Below are 13,192 nucleotides of genomic sequence, written 5' to 3' on the forward strand. Positions count from 1 at the left end.
ACAGCCACATCCAGCCTGGCCTGAAAAACCTCCAGGGGTGAGGCTTCCACCACCTCCCTGGGCAACCTGTGCCAGTGTCTCACCGCCCTCCTGGGGAAGAACTTCTTCCTACCATCCAATTTGAATCTACCCAATGTCTCAACTAAAGGAGTCCCAAAGGACTGGAAAAGGGAAATCTTTGAAAGAGGGGAATAGGGCAGGGGGGAGCAGTGGTGGTGGAGGAGGAGGAGGAGAAAGAGGAAGGACCCAGAGAAAGAATTACAGTGCAGTTGACTTCAATTCCCAGAAAGATCCTGGAACAAACTCTTAAACAATCAATTGGAGAGCAGCAGAAGGCAGTGAGATGATAAAAGGCAGCCCCACTTGAGTGTGTTAAGCACTGATGATGTCAAAGCAATCTCATGTCCTTGTCTGCCAATATAATTGGCATAATGGATTAAAGGGAAGCTGTAGGTATAATGGATCTTGCTTTAGCAAGGACTCAGGAGCTGCCTTCAGACACATTCTTCTGAAAAGGCTGAAGAAATATTACCCAGATCAATTGTTCTGAGGCTGTAAATACAAACATCAGCAAGTCCCACACGCAGCGCTGCAAAGGGAGACGCAGCAGCAGCTGCGTCCGTGCCAAAAGCAGGAGGTGTGAGACGTGGCCTTGAGGCTTAGCTGCCCGAGCTGGGGCAGACAGCAGATGTGGCTGCAGAGCTCAGAGAGGGAGGGAAGGAGAGATGGGAAGGGGAGTGGGATAAAAAGAAAATGGAGGGAGTGAATGTGATGGGCAGGATCCCGATCTAAGTACTTAAAGCATACCTAGAGGAGAAGGGCAGGCAGGGAGAATCAAGTTCTTGACCATGAGGGTGGTGGAGCACTGGAACAGGTTGCCTGGGGAGGTGGTTGGGGCCTCATCCCTGGAGGTATTCAAGGTGAGGCTGGACAGAGCTCCGAGAACCTGATCTAGTGGGGGATGTCCCTGCTGACTGCAGAGGGGGTTGGACTGGATGTCCTTGGGAGGTCTCTTCCAACCTAGACCATTCTGTGATTCTATGAACTGGACATTCCCAGCTTCCTAGGGGCTGCCTAGGCTCATCACCAAGAAAACACTGAGATGAGAAATGTTTCTTAAATTCCACATCTCTTGAGGTGCAGGTGGTTAACTCTTCGTCACAGGGATGAGCAGTCATGGCCACCAGCTTCCAGCCCCTGGGGTGCCCATGCTGGCTTTTCAAGAATAGAGGCAGCAAGTGAGTGGACATCGCTCTCTGAACTCACAGCTGGAGGGAAGGGATGCTGCCATGGTGCTATGATTCAATCAATCACTGATAGAATAAAATAGAATAGAATAGACCAGACCAGGTTGGAAAAGACCTTCGAGATCATCAAGTCCAATCCATCACCCAACACCATCTAATCAACTAAAGTGCCTCATCCAGTCTCTTCCTAAACACCTCTTCCTAACATCAAGTCTGAACCTCCCCTGGTGCAGCTTGAGACTGTGTCCTCTTGTTCTGGTGCTGCTTGCCTGGGAGAAGAGACCAAACCCTTCCTGGCTACAACCTCCCTTCAGGGAGTTGGAGAGAGCAAGAAGGTCTCCCCTGAGCCTCCTCTTCTCCAGGCTAAGCAACCCCAGCTCCCTCAGCCTCTCCTCACAGGGCTGTGCTCCAGACCCCTCCCCAGCCTTGTTGCCCTTCTCTGGACACCTTCCAGCAACTCAACATCTTTTTTGATGCTACAACTCAATCGATCAGTGATGCTATGATTCCTTTGATCAATGATGCTACAGTTCAATCAGTGATGCTATGATTCAGTCAGTGATGCTATGATTCTCAGATTCTAAGTTGGAGAGGCAGAAGTAGTCAGTGGATTCTAGGTTAGAAGCCTGGACTGGCAGATTAGACTGACCATGAATGCATTTTTTTGAAGGACAGTAGACTGTGCATCCATGGTGACACTGATCTGTGCTTACATGGAATGGTAGAGGCTGGAAAGGACATCTGGAGACCATCCAGTCCAACCCCCGTGCTAGAGCAGGGTCATAGAGCCACAGAACTGCTTCAGTTGGAAAAGACCTCTGAGATCATCGAGTCCAACCACCAACCCAACACCACCATGGCCACTAAATCAGGCCCCAGAGTGCCATGGCCACACATTTCTTGAACACCTCCAGGGATGGTAACTCCACCATCTCCCTGGGTCACCTTGAGAAGGTTGCACAGGAACACACCCAGGTGGGTTTTGAAAGTCTCTTCACAACCTCTCTGGGCAGCCTGCTCCAGTGCTCTGTCACCCTCAAAGTCAAGAAGTTTCTCCTTAACTTCAAGCAAACCTCCTGTGTTCTTTTTTTTGTACCCACTGCCCCTTGTCCTGTCACTGGCCACCACTGAAAAGAGCCTGGCCTCATCCTCACCCTCATGACCCCCACCCTTTAGATCATTACAAGCATCTATGAGATTTTCAAGAGGCTTACAATTTGGAGCCTGCTCTGTGCTGGAAGCAAGGGCACTGCTGTTCCATCTAAGCTGCCCACAGAGCAGGAAATCTGGGCAAGAGGATAAAAATCCTCTGTTTCAAAGGCAAACAAAGTGGCTTATTATGACAAAGAGAAGTAAAATGCCACCTAGGAAAGCTGCTGAAATGCTTTCTTTCCAAGCCTCTGATGATTCTGATCTTCCACCTATGAGTGAATCTCTGTGCTGCTTTGGAAGAGAGGATGCTGCTGCCCTAATCCTGTGCAGTCTTCTCCAGCCCTGCACTTCCCTGCATGGGGACATCCTTTTAGTGGCATTTTGAAGCTTGAAGTGGCATCACAGTCTCTGGACAAGGTCAATCCTGCCATCAAAGCTCAGACTTGCAGGAGAGAGGCAAGCTGAAAGCGCTGACCTCTGCTCCTCAGAGCCTCACCTGGCGAACACGCTGGTGGGAAGTCTGCCTCTTATCTGTCCTCCTGTGGTACCTTCAAGAATTGTGTTAAGAGTGACAGGAAACAGCCTTGATATCAGGAGCTAAAAATCTACTACCAAGCCAGGGAAGGCTTTAACAGTCAGCTGCTCAACTGTGGCCCTCAGCACCACAGCTCTGTCTCCCTGAAGCACCTCCAGGGATGGGGATTCACTCACCTTGCTGGGCAGCCTCTTCCAGGCTTTGAGAACCTTTTTGGCCAAGAAGTTTCTTCTAATATCCAACCTAAAACCTCCTCTGGTGCAACCTGAGACCATTTCCTCTCCTCCTATCTCTTATTACTGTGGAGGAGAGACCAACACCCACCTGGCTCCAGCTTCCTCCCAGGGAGCTGTAGAGGGCAATGAAGGCTTCGCTCAGTCTCCTCTTCTCCAGACTCAACACCCCCAGGTCCCTCAGCTGCTTTTCACCAGCCCTGTTCTCCAGACCCTTCACCACCTTCATTGCCCTTCTCTGGACACACTCCAGCACCTCAGTGTCCCTCTTGGAGTGAGGGCCCCAAAACTGAACCCAGTACTCAAGGTGCGCCCTCACCAGTGCTGAGGATAGGGGCACAATCCCCTTCCTGGTCCTGCTGGACAGACTATTGCTGATCCAGGCCAGGATGCTGGTGGCTTTCTTGGCCACCTGAGCACACTCTGGCTCACATTCAGTTGGCTGCAGATCAGGTGGGCTTGTATGCCCAAAGCAATCTTTAGGAGGAAAATTAACATTCAAGGCAACCCTACACATGCTTAGAAACAGAAATGGGCTATAGAACAGAATAGAGTAGAGTAGAGTAGAGTAGAGTAGAATAGAGTAGAATAGAATAGAGTAGAGTAGAGTAGAGTAGAATAGAGTAGAGTAGAATAGAGTAGAGTAGAATAGAATAGAGTAGAATAGAATAGAGTAGAATAGAATAGAGTAGAATAGAATAGAGTAGAATAGAATAGACCAGACCAGACCAGACCAGACCAAACCAGAGCAGGTTGGAAGAGGCAGGAGACATTGTGAGCCAGGAGTTGTCTTTGACACAGGAAAAGGATCCTCTGTGGAGGGCCCTTGAGTAGGCTCTGAACACAGAAATCAAACAGTAGCCAAACAAGCTCTGAAGGTGAAGGAGTTGAGAGCTGGAGGTGAGCTTAAGGCTGGTTAAGAGTGACAAAGCAAAGTTCCTTTGGCAACCTGGGATGTTTCCCTATTCTTTAAAGCTTTGGGAGACATCCCAGTGTCAGAGTGAACACTCTGTGAACTCCTCCTCCTCCTTCAGGCACCGCAAAGGTTTGGCACGACCTCCTGAATTAGTCAATGGTTATGGAAGGAGTCCTACATCCATCTGAAGCTGGCACCAGCAGAACTTCTTATTGACAAGAAGATATCTACTACCACTGCCCATGTAGATTCCTTACAAGAAGATTAATCCTTTAGAACAATCAAAGTCCACATAATTAGGAGTAATGGAATCCAATTAGGAGGGGGGGGAGGAAAGAATCAAGGATTCAGCAAATATCCCTGCTGGTGACATCTATTTGGCTGAGGAATGGCATCTCAAGGAAAGTGGTGTGCAGTCCAGCTTTTGTTCAGCTCACATTTAAATGCCCAGGACTCCAGTAAATGCTCAATGTGAAGCAACCCTGTGCTGACAGAGTGTGAGTTACAGCCTGGCTCCATCCAGCTCCTGTTTTGAATTCATATTTCTTGAACTCAAAGGAAAAAAAGAGAGAGATTTTCCTATAAAACACCCAAGCCACTATTTATCTTCTCCACAGTCAGAAATAAATATCTACAGCAGCTTAGGGGGCCTTGATGCATTGATTTATGGATGGCTCCTCCAGATGTCAGATGCACAACAGATGCAAATTTCCACCTGAGGTTGCAGCCATCACTTGCAAACAACCAGGTAGGCTCCATCAATACTCACAGATATTGCCTGCAGAAGAACTACATGGAAGCACAAAAATGGGGCCAAAGCCAAAGCTGCACTGGACTATACCTTCACAGTAGCACAGTACATTAGAGGTAGGAAGGGATCCAGTCCAACCCCCCTGCCAAAGGAGGATCACCTAAAGTAGTCCACACAGGAATGCATCCAGGTGGGTTTTGAAAGTCTCCAGAGGAGATTCCACAGCCTCCATGGGCAGCCTGCTCCATGGCTCTGTCACCCTCACTGTAAAGAAGTTTCTCCTCATGTTGAGGTGAAAGCTTCCATGTACAAGCTTGAACCTGTTGCTCCTTGTCTTGTTACTGTGCACCACTCAAAAGAGCTTGGCCCCCTCCACTTGCCCCCCACCCCTCAGCTATCGATAGACATTGATCAGATCCCCTCTCAGCCTTCTCCTCTCCAGACTAAACAGCCCCAGGGCTCTCTCAGTCTCCCTTCACAGGGGAGATGCTCAAGTCCCCTAATCATCCTTGTGGCTCTCTGTTGGCTCCTCCTCTTGGCACATGCTGATGGAATCACTTCATGTTGCTACAAGTTAAAGCTGTGCCAACCAATTGGTGTCTCCAGTCTCCAGAGGTCCTTTCCATCTCCTACCATTCCATGATTCCATAACTGCCTCTGGTCCAGTGAATTTTTCAGCACAAAGGACAGTCTGTGCTTAGTATCTCACCAACTGATTCTCACCCATAGCCAAGTGACTTCCCTGCTTGGGATAATGACCTCTGATTGTGTGGTCCACAGTTTCTCTAGCCTGGCCTCACAGCAGAGAATCATAGAATGGTCTGGGTTGGAAAGGAGCTCCAAAGGTCATCCAGACCAAGCCCCTGCAGCAAGCAGGGGCACCCTCAACCAGATCAGGGTGCCTAGAGCCCTGTCAAGCCTCTAATGCATCTAATGCAGATGCTGTCAAGAAAAGGAATGCAGGTTATACTCAGCATTTGTGCTAGTAAAAATAAACTAGGATAGTTTAAAGGGGAAGAAGAAGAGGAAGAGGAAGAGGAAGAGAGAGTAATCTGGAAATTATTTTAATAGACAAAATTGTCTTCCAGGGTCAAGTCATCCCCTGCTAACAGAAGTAAGCTGGATTGCAGCAGCACAGAACTTGGTTCTTATCCTAGATCCTGCTTTGCTTCTATTGGGACCTAGCTTTGCATGGACAAGTGTTTCACCACAAACAGAAGAAAAAGAAGGAGAGAAGAGAGGGGGGAAAGGGAGAGAAGAGAGGGGGGAAAGGGAGAGAAGAGAGGGGGGAAAGGGAGAGAAGAGAGAGGGGAAAGGGAGAGAAGAGAGGGGGGGAAAGGGAGAGAAGAGAGGGGGGAAAGGGAGAGAAGAGAGGGGGGGGGGAAGGGGCAAGAAGAGGGGGGGGAAGGGGAGAGAAGACAGGGGGGGAAGGGAGAGAAGAGAGGGGGGAAAGGGAGAGAAGAGAGGGGGGAAAGGGAGAGAAGAGAGAGGGGAAAGGGAGAGAAGAGAGGGGGGAAAGGGAGAGAAGAGAGGGGGGAAAGGGAGAGAAGAGAGGGGGGAAAGGGAGAGAAGAGAGGGGGGAAAGGGAGAGAAGAGAGGGGGGAAAGGGAGAGAAGAGAGGGGGGAAAGGGAGAGAAGAGAGGGGGGAAAGGGAGAGAAGAGAGGGGGGAAAGGGAGAGAAGAGAGAGGGGAAAGGGAGAGAAGAGAGAGGGGAAAGGGAGAGAAGAGAGGGGGGAAAGGGAGAGAAGAGAGGGGGGAAAGGGAGAGAAGAGAGCAAGAGGAAATGAAAGAAGAACAGAGAAGAAAACAGAGAGGAGGGAGGAAAGAGAGGAGAGAAAAAAACATTCAAGGCAAGAGGAAGACGAAGGGAAAGGAGGGGAGAGGAGAGGAAAGAAGAGGGAAAGGAAAGAATGGGGAATGGAGAGCAGAAGAGAGGGGAAGGGAGGGAGCAGAGGAGAAAGAATCTGTCTCATGAAGCAATCAGCCTGGTCAGATTAAAGCCTGAGCTTCAGTTCCACAGCCTCATGTGAGCAGAGAAAAACCATTGTGGTCGAAAGCTCACGGAGAACAACAAAGTTATTTGAGCACCATTGATCAGCAGTAAAATCCTTTCTTTGCTCCAAAATGAGGATTTATTCCCCATCAGAACACAATTTGAACAGGAGCTCACGGTGCAGAGTCTGCTGTGGCAGATGAAACAGGGTCCTGCAGGAAAAGCCCTTGAACAGTGAAGGCGCATGTGTAAGGCAGCAGGCTTCACTTAGACATCTGTTCTAATTAGAGCTGGCTGAGGAGCAAAAGTCCTGTTTACAGGCTGAGACTTATTAAGGTTGGTCTTTTCATACCTTGGTTCAATAACAAGTTCCAGGAGCCAGCTTAGAACACCTTGGAAAACATCCCACAGCCATCAGAAGGGAAGAGAAATGATGGTCTGTTTGCTTACCCTAAATGCAGGAGTTCCCAGGGACCTGGGGGGGAGCATTTCAGAGCAGCCAGAGGGGAAGGCTTCTGTGCAACCACAGTAAATCATCAGCTTCACTGGTCCACCAGCATTAGCCTCCTTTTACCTGCTCTTCATCCAGCCTGTGGGGTAATTAATCACCATTACACAGGTCTTAAATCACAAGTGCAGGGTTCTTAAGGATTCAGCCCATGGGTTGGTAATTAACCTACCCTGCCTTTAGTCATAAACCTTTACGTGGCAGCCCCGCTCCTGATACATGAATCAACAAGGCTGAAAGACTGCAACTCTGCTCAGATTAATGGCTGGAGAGCTGGGGCTGTTCAGTTTGGAGAAGAGAAGGCTCCAAGGTGAGGGGTTTGGAGCACAAGCCCGATGAGGAGAGGCTGAGGGAGCTGGGGTTGCTTAGCCTGGAGAAGAGGAGGCTCAGGGCAGACCTTCTTGCACTCTAGAACTGTTGGAAAAGACCTCTGAGATCATCCACAAAAAAGAGGAGGAAAAAAAAGTAAAGATCCATGGGAAGAGGAGATTGTGGGCAAGCAAGAGGAGATTGTGGGCAAGAAAGGGAACTTCAGCTGAAGGCATTTGGTAGATGTCACAGTATCAAGCTCTGAACAAAGCAAAATCAAAGCACAGTCACCAATATTTTACTGCTACATCTGAAAATGGACATGTTTAGGACCTAAATATTTTTGGATGAAATAATTTTTCCCCTCTTCTTTGTTTGTTTTTTTTTTTTTTGTGTGGGATGAGTCAAACCCCCAAAGGAGCCCTATGGCCCAGAAGAATGACTGCTATCCCAGTGACATTTAATTCCAGCAATCGATTTGGTTTCATCACAATGAAATTACTAAGATCACCTAAAGAAAAGAAAAAACTGAAGTATGGGGAATCATAGAATCACAGAATTGTCAGGGTTGGAAGGGACCTCAAGGAGCAGCCAGTTCCAACCCCTCTGCCATGGGCAAGGACACCTCACACTACAGCAGGTTGCTCACAGCCACATCCAGCCTGGCCTTCAAAACCTCCAGGGATGAGGCTTCCACCACCTCCCTGGGCAACCTGTGCCAGTGTCTCACCACCCTCATGGGGAAGAACTTCTTCATGACATCCAGTCTGCATCTCCCCATTTCTAGTTTTGCTCCATCCCCCCCAGTCCTGTCACTCCCTGACACTCTATAAAGTCTCTCCCCAGCTTTCTTGTAGCCCTCTTCAGATACTGGAAGGCCACAAGAAGGTCTCCTTGGCGCCTTTCTCTTCTCCAGACCAAACAGTCCCAATTCTCTCAGCCTGTCCTCAAAGCAGAGCAGCTCCAGCCCTCTGCTCACCCTTGTGTCCCTTCTCTGGACAACTTTCAGCTCCTCCAGACCCTTCCTGTACTAGGAGCTCCAGACCTGGACACAGTGCTCCAGGTGTTGTCTCACTAGAGCAGAGTAGAGGGGGAGAATCCCCTCCCTTACCTGCTGGCCACACTTCTCTTGCTGCAGCCCAGGCTCTGCTTGGCTCTCTGGGCTGCAAGTGCTCACTGCTGGCTCCTGTTGAGCTTCTCCTCCACCAGCACCCCCAAGGCCTTTTCCTCAGGGCTGCTCTCAAGCCAACGCCTGCCCAGCCTGTATGGGTGTCTGGGATTGCCCCGACCCAGATTTATTGGAAGATTTATTGGCTGCTGCACAGACATCAGAGGGGAAAAGAAAAATAAAATAAAAGGGCATAACAGCCTATAAGAGTTCCCAAATTTGTCCTGAAGTAAAATATTTTAAGAGCAAAAAATAAATGCTCATGCAACTAGGGCCATGGCCATGAGACTAGAATGACCTTAAAGCAAGAAGGTGTCTAAGAGTATTTATTTGACTGTGTCTATATTTGAGAGTATTTATTTGGCTATGTCTATATCTGAGAGTATTTATTTGACTATTGAGAGCAGATGTTGATCTGTTACAGGGTAGAAAGGCTCTGCAGAGGGACCTTGACCGACTGGACAGATGGGCAGAGTCCAACAGGATGGCATTCAACAAATCCAAGTGCTGTGTTCTGCACTTGGGCCACAACAACCCCATGCAGTGCTACAGGCTGGAGAGCTCCAGAGTGGCTGCAGAGCTCCCAAACAGAGAGGGCCTTGGGGGGACTGGCTGATAGTAGGCTGAACATGAGCCAGCAGTGTGCCCAGGTGGCCAAGAAGGCCAATGGCATCCTGGCCTGCATCAATATCACAGTATCACAGTATCACCAAGGTTGGAAGAGACCTCAAAGATCATTGAGTCCAACCTGGCACCACAGATCTCATGACTAAACCATGGCACCAAGTGCCACATCCAATCCCCTCTTGAACACCTCCAGGAGTGGGGACTCCACCACCTCCCTGGGCAGCACATCCCAATGGCAAACGACTCTCAGTGTCTGTCAAAAAAAGTGTGGCCAGCAAGAGCAGGGAGGTCATTCTGCCCTGTACTCAGCACTGGTTAGGCCACACCTTGAATCCTGTGTCCAGTTCTGGGCCCCTCAGTGTAAGAAGGACATTGAGACTCTTGAACGTGTCCAGAGAAGGGCAACAAGGCTGGGGAGGGGTCTGGAGCACAGCCCTGTGAGGAGAGGCTGAGGGAGCTGGGGTTGCTTAGCCTGGAGAAGAGGAGGCTCAGGGAAGACCTTACTGCTCTCTACAGCTCCCTGAAGGGAGGTTGTAGCCAGGAGGGGGTTAGTCTCTTTTCCCAGGCACCCAGCACCAGAACAAGAGGACACAGTCTCAAGCTGTGCCAGGGGAGGTTTAGGCTGGAGGTGAGGAGAAAGTTCTTCCCAGAGAGAGCTGTTGGCCATTGGAATGTGCTGCCCAGGGAGGTGGTGGAGTCACCATCCCTGGAGGTGTTCAAGAGGGGACTGGACATGGTACTTGGTACCATAGTTTAGTCATGAGGTCTGTGGTGACAGCTTGGACTCGATGATCTTTGAGGTCTCTTCCAACCTTGGGGATTCTGTGACTATGACTATATCTAAGAGTATTTATTTGACTCTGTCCCTTGTAAAGAAAAGAAAAATCCCAACTCTGGTACCATGAAATAGGAGTTCATTAGATCATTGCTTAGCTCAGCTTCTTTTTGGACTCTATCGATGTTTTCCACCTCCCACAGGCTCATTATCAGACTGAGCAAGGTTCTTGCTTACATTTTTTTTCTCCTTCCTGGTGGGGTATATATGGATTTTGGATCATTTTTATGCTGTGCTTAACTTTCTTCCTGCTGGTGGAATTAATCATGGAATCATAGAATTGTTAGGGTTGGAAGGGACTTCAAGCATCATCCAGTTCCAACCTCCCTGCCATGGGCAGGGACACCTCACACTACAGCAGGTTGCTCACAGCCACATCCAGCCTGGCCTTAAACACCTCCAGGGATGAAACTTCCACCCCCTCCCTGGGCAACCTGTGCCAATGTCTCACCACCCTCATGGGGAAGAACTTCTTCCTAACATCCAGGCTGAATCTACCCATTTCTACTTTTGTTCCGTTCCCCTCAGTCCTATCACTCCCTGACACCCTTGATTCTTCTTTCTTTTTCTTTTTAAAGCACAAGGAAAATGCACCACTTCAGATTTACCCATTGAAAGTGCTTACCTGACCTGGTGAGACCACATCTGGAGTACTGGGTCCAGTTCTGGGCTCCCCAGTTCAAGAGGGACAAGGAACTACTGGGGCGAGTCCAATGGAGCCTGCCAGTACCTGAAGGGGCTACAAGAAGGATGGAGAGAGACTGTTTGCAAGGGCCTGCAGGGACAGGACGAGGAGCAATAGCTTCAAACTAGAGAAGAGCAGATTTAGATTGGATGTTAGGAGCAAGTTCTGCACCATAAGGGTGGTGGAACACTGCAACATGTTGCTGAGGGAGGTGGTTGAGGCTCCATCCCTGGAGGCATTCAAGGTGAGGCTGGACAGGGCTCTGGGCCACCTGATGTAGTGCAGGATGTCCCTGCTGACTGCAGAGGGGGTTGGACTGGATGAGCTTTGGAGGTCCCTTCCAACCCAAACCATTCTGTGATTCTGTGACCAATCTCCAGACAAGCTGACATTAAGTTGACATCTCTTAATACGATGTTGGAAATGCAGAGGTTATTCTGGGGTGTGTTTTGCCACTGGTTTTAGCTGGGCAGATTGTTCAGGCCCTTGAATCAGGTGAAGGCAGATCTCTTTCAGCCAGCGTTGAGACTGAAGGGTCTAGGAGGCCAGAAGCCTACCAATTCCTTCTTGCAACGTAGTGTTTGCTTTGGCATGCTTCACAGAGTTATTGTGGTCTCCTACTGCATGTTCAAAGCTGGAGCACTCCCCATCTGTTGCTGTAGCTGTGGTCCCAACTGTTCACATTTGCAGGAGAGTGCCAAGGCATTGAGTCACTCATTTATTATCGTCTCCAGCATGCTGCTCTCAGAAGCTTTGAGGGAGCTCAGTCTTGCAGCTCGGTCTCACAAAGCCCTTGCTGAGGCAAATCCTTGCTGCTGGTGAAGACAAGCTTGACATATCTTTTTTTGGGGGGTTGCTGTTCTTTAATCTTTGTAGGAGGTGGTAGAGCCTCGTGTAGGTCAGGTGTAAAAGCAAAAATAAACCACGTTTGCATCTGTTATAATAATCACAGAATGGTAGGAGTTGGAAGGGACCTCTGATGATCACCTGAGTCCAACCCCCTGCTAGAACAGGATCACCCAGAGTAAATCACACAGCAACAAAGGTTCAGGTGGGTTTGGAATGACTCCAGAGGAGGAGACTCCACAACCTTTGCAACACAAGCCCTATGAGGAGAGGCTGAGGGAGCTGGGGTTGCTTAGCCTGGAGAGGAGGAGACTCAGGGGTGATCTTATTGCTCTCTACAACTACCTGAAGGGTGGTTGTAGACAGGCGGATGTTGGTCTCTTCTCCCAGGCAGCCAGTACCAGAACAAGAGGACACAGTCTCAAGCTGCACCAGGGGAGATTTAGGCTGGATGTTAGGAAGAAGTTCTACACAGAGAGAGTGATTGCCCATTGGAATGGGCTGCCTGGGGAGGTGGTGGAGTCACCATCATTGGAGGTGTTCAGGAAGAGACTTGACGGGGTGCTTGGTGCCATGGTTTAATTGTTTAGGTGGGTTGGATTGGTTGATAGGTTGGACATGACGATCTTGAAGGTCTCTTCCAACCTGGTTTATTCTATTCTACTCTATTCCATTCTATTCTATTCTATTCTACCACTCTGGGCAGCCTGCTCCAGGGCTCTGCCACCCTCACAGTGAAGAAGTTTTTCCCTTATGTTGACTGAAAAGAGTCATCCAGTTTGTGTCCACTGCTCCTTGGCCTTTCACTGAACACCCCTGAGAAAAGCCTGGCTCCATCCTCCTGAAACTGTCCCTCACCTGGAATTTGTCTTCTGATAGATGCAAAGTAGGAGACACTGTGCAAACAACTACAAGATGTAACACCAAAGGGGTACAGACTACACGAACCATTGACGCGCTGCTTGTTCTTCACTACATGACTCAGCCTCCTACAGCACTGTTTGGTCTGTTTGTTACAGTTCTCCTTGAAGTTCTCTCCTCAAAAAAGAAATAAATTCTCTCCTCAAAGTCCTCCCCTCCAAGACAGAAGTCCTCCCCTCAAGCTAGTCCAGCCCTCTGCAGTCAGCAGGGCCATCCTCAACTAGATCAGGTTGCCCAGAGTCCTGTAGAGCTTCACCTTGAACATCTCCTGGGATGGGGCCCCCCAACCACCTCCCCTGGGCAACCTTTTCAAGTGCTCCACTACCCTCATGGTAAAGACCTTGATGCTCCCTGCCTGCCCTGCTCCTCTAGGTATGCTTTAAGTACCCTCCTGGTGCAGAACTTGTTCCAAACACCCAATCTCAATCTGCTCTGCTCTCATTTCAAACCATTTTCCTTGGTCCTG

This window comes from Dryobates pubescens, chromosome 2 (assembly GCF_014839835.1).
Source record: "Dryobates pubescens isolate bDryPub1 chromosome 2, bDryPub1.pri, whole genome shotgun sequence".
Taxonomy (NCBI): Eukaryota; Metazoa; Chordata; class Aves; order Piciformes; family Picidae; genus Dryobates; species Dryobates pubescens.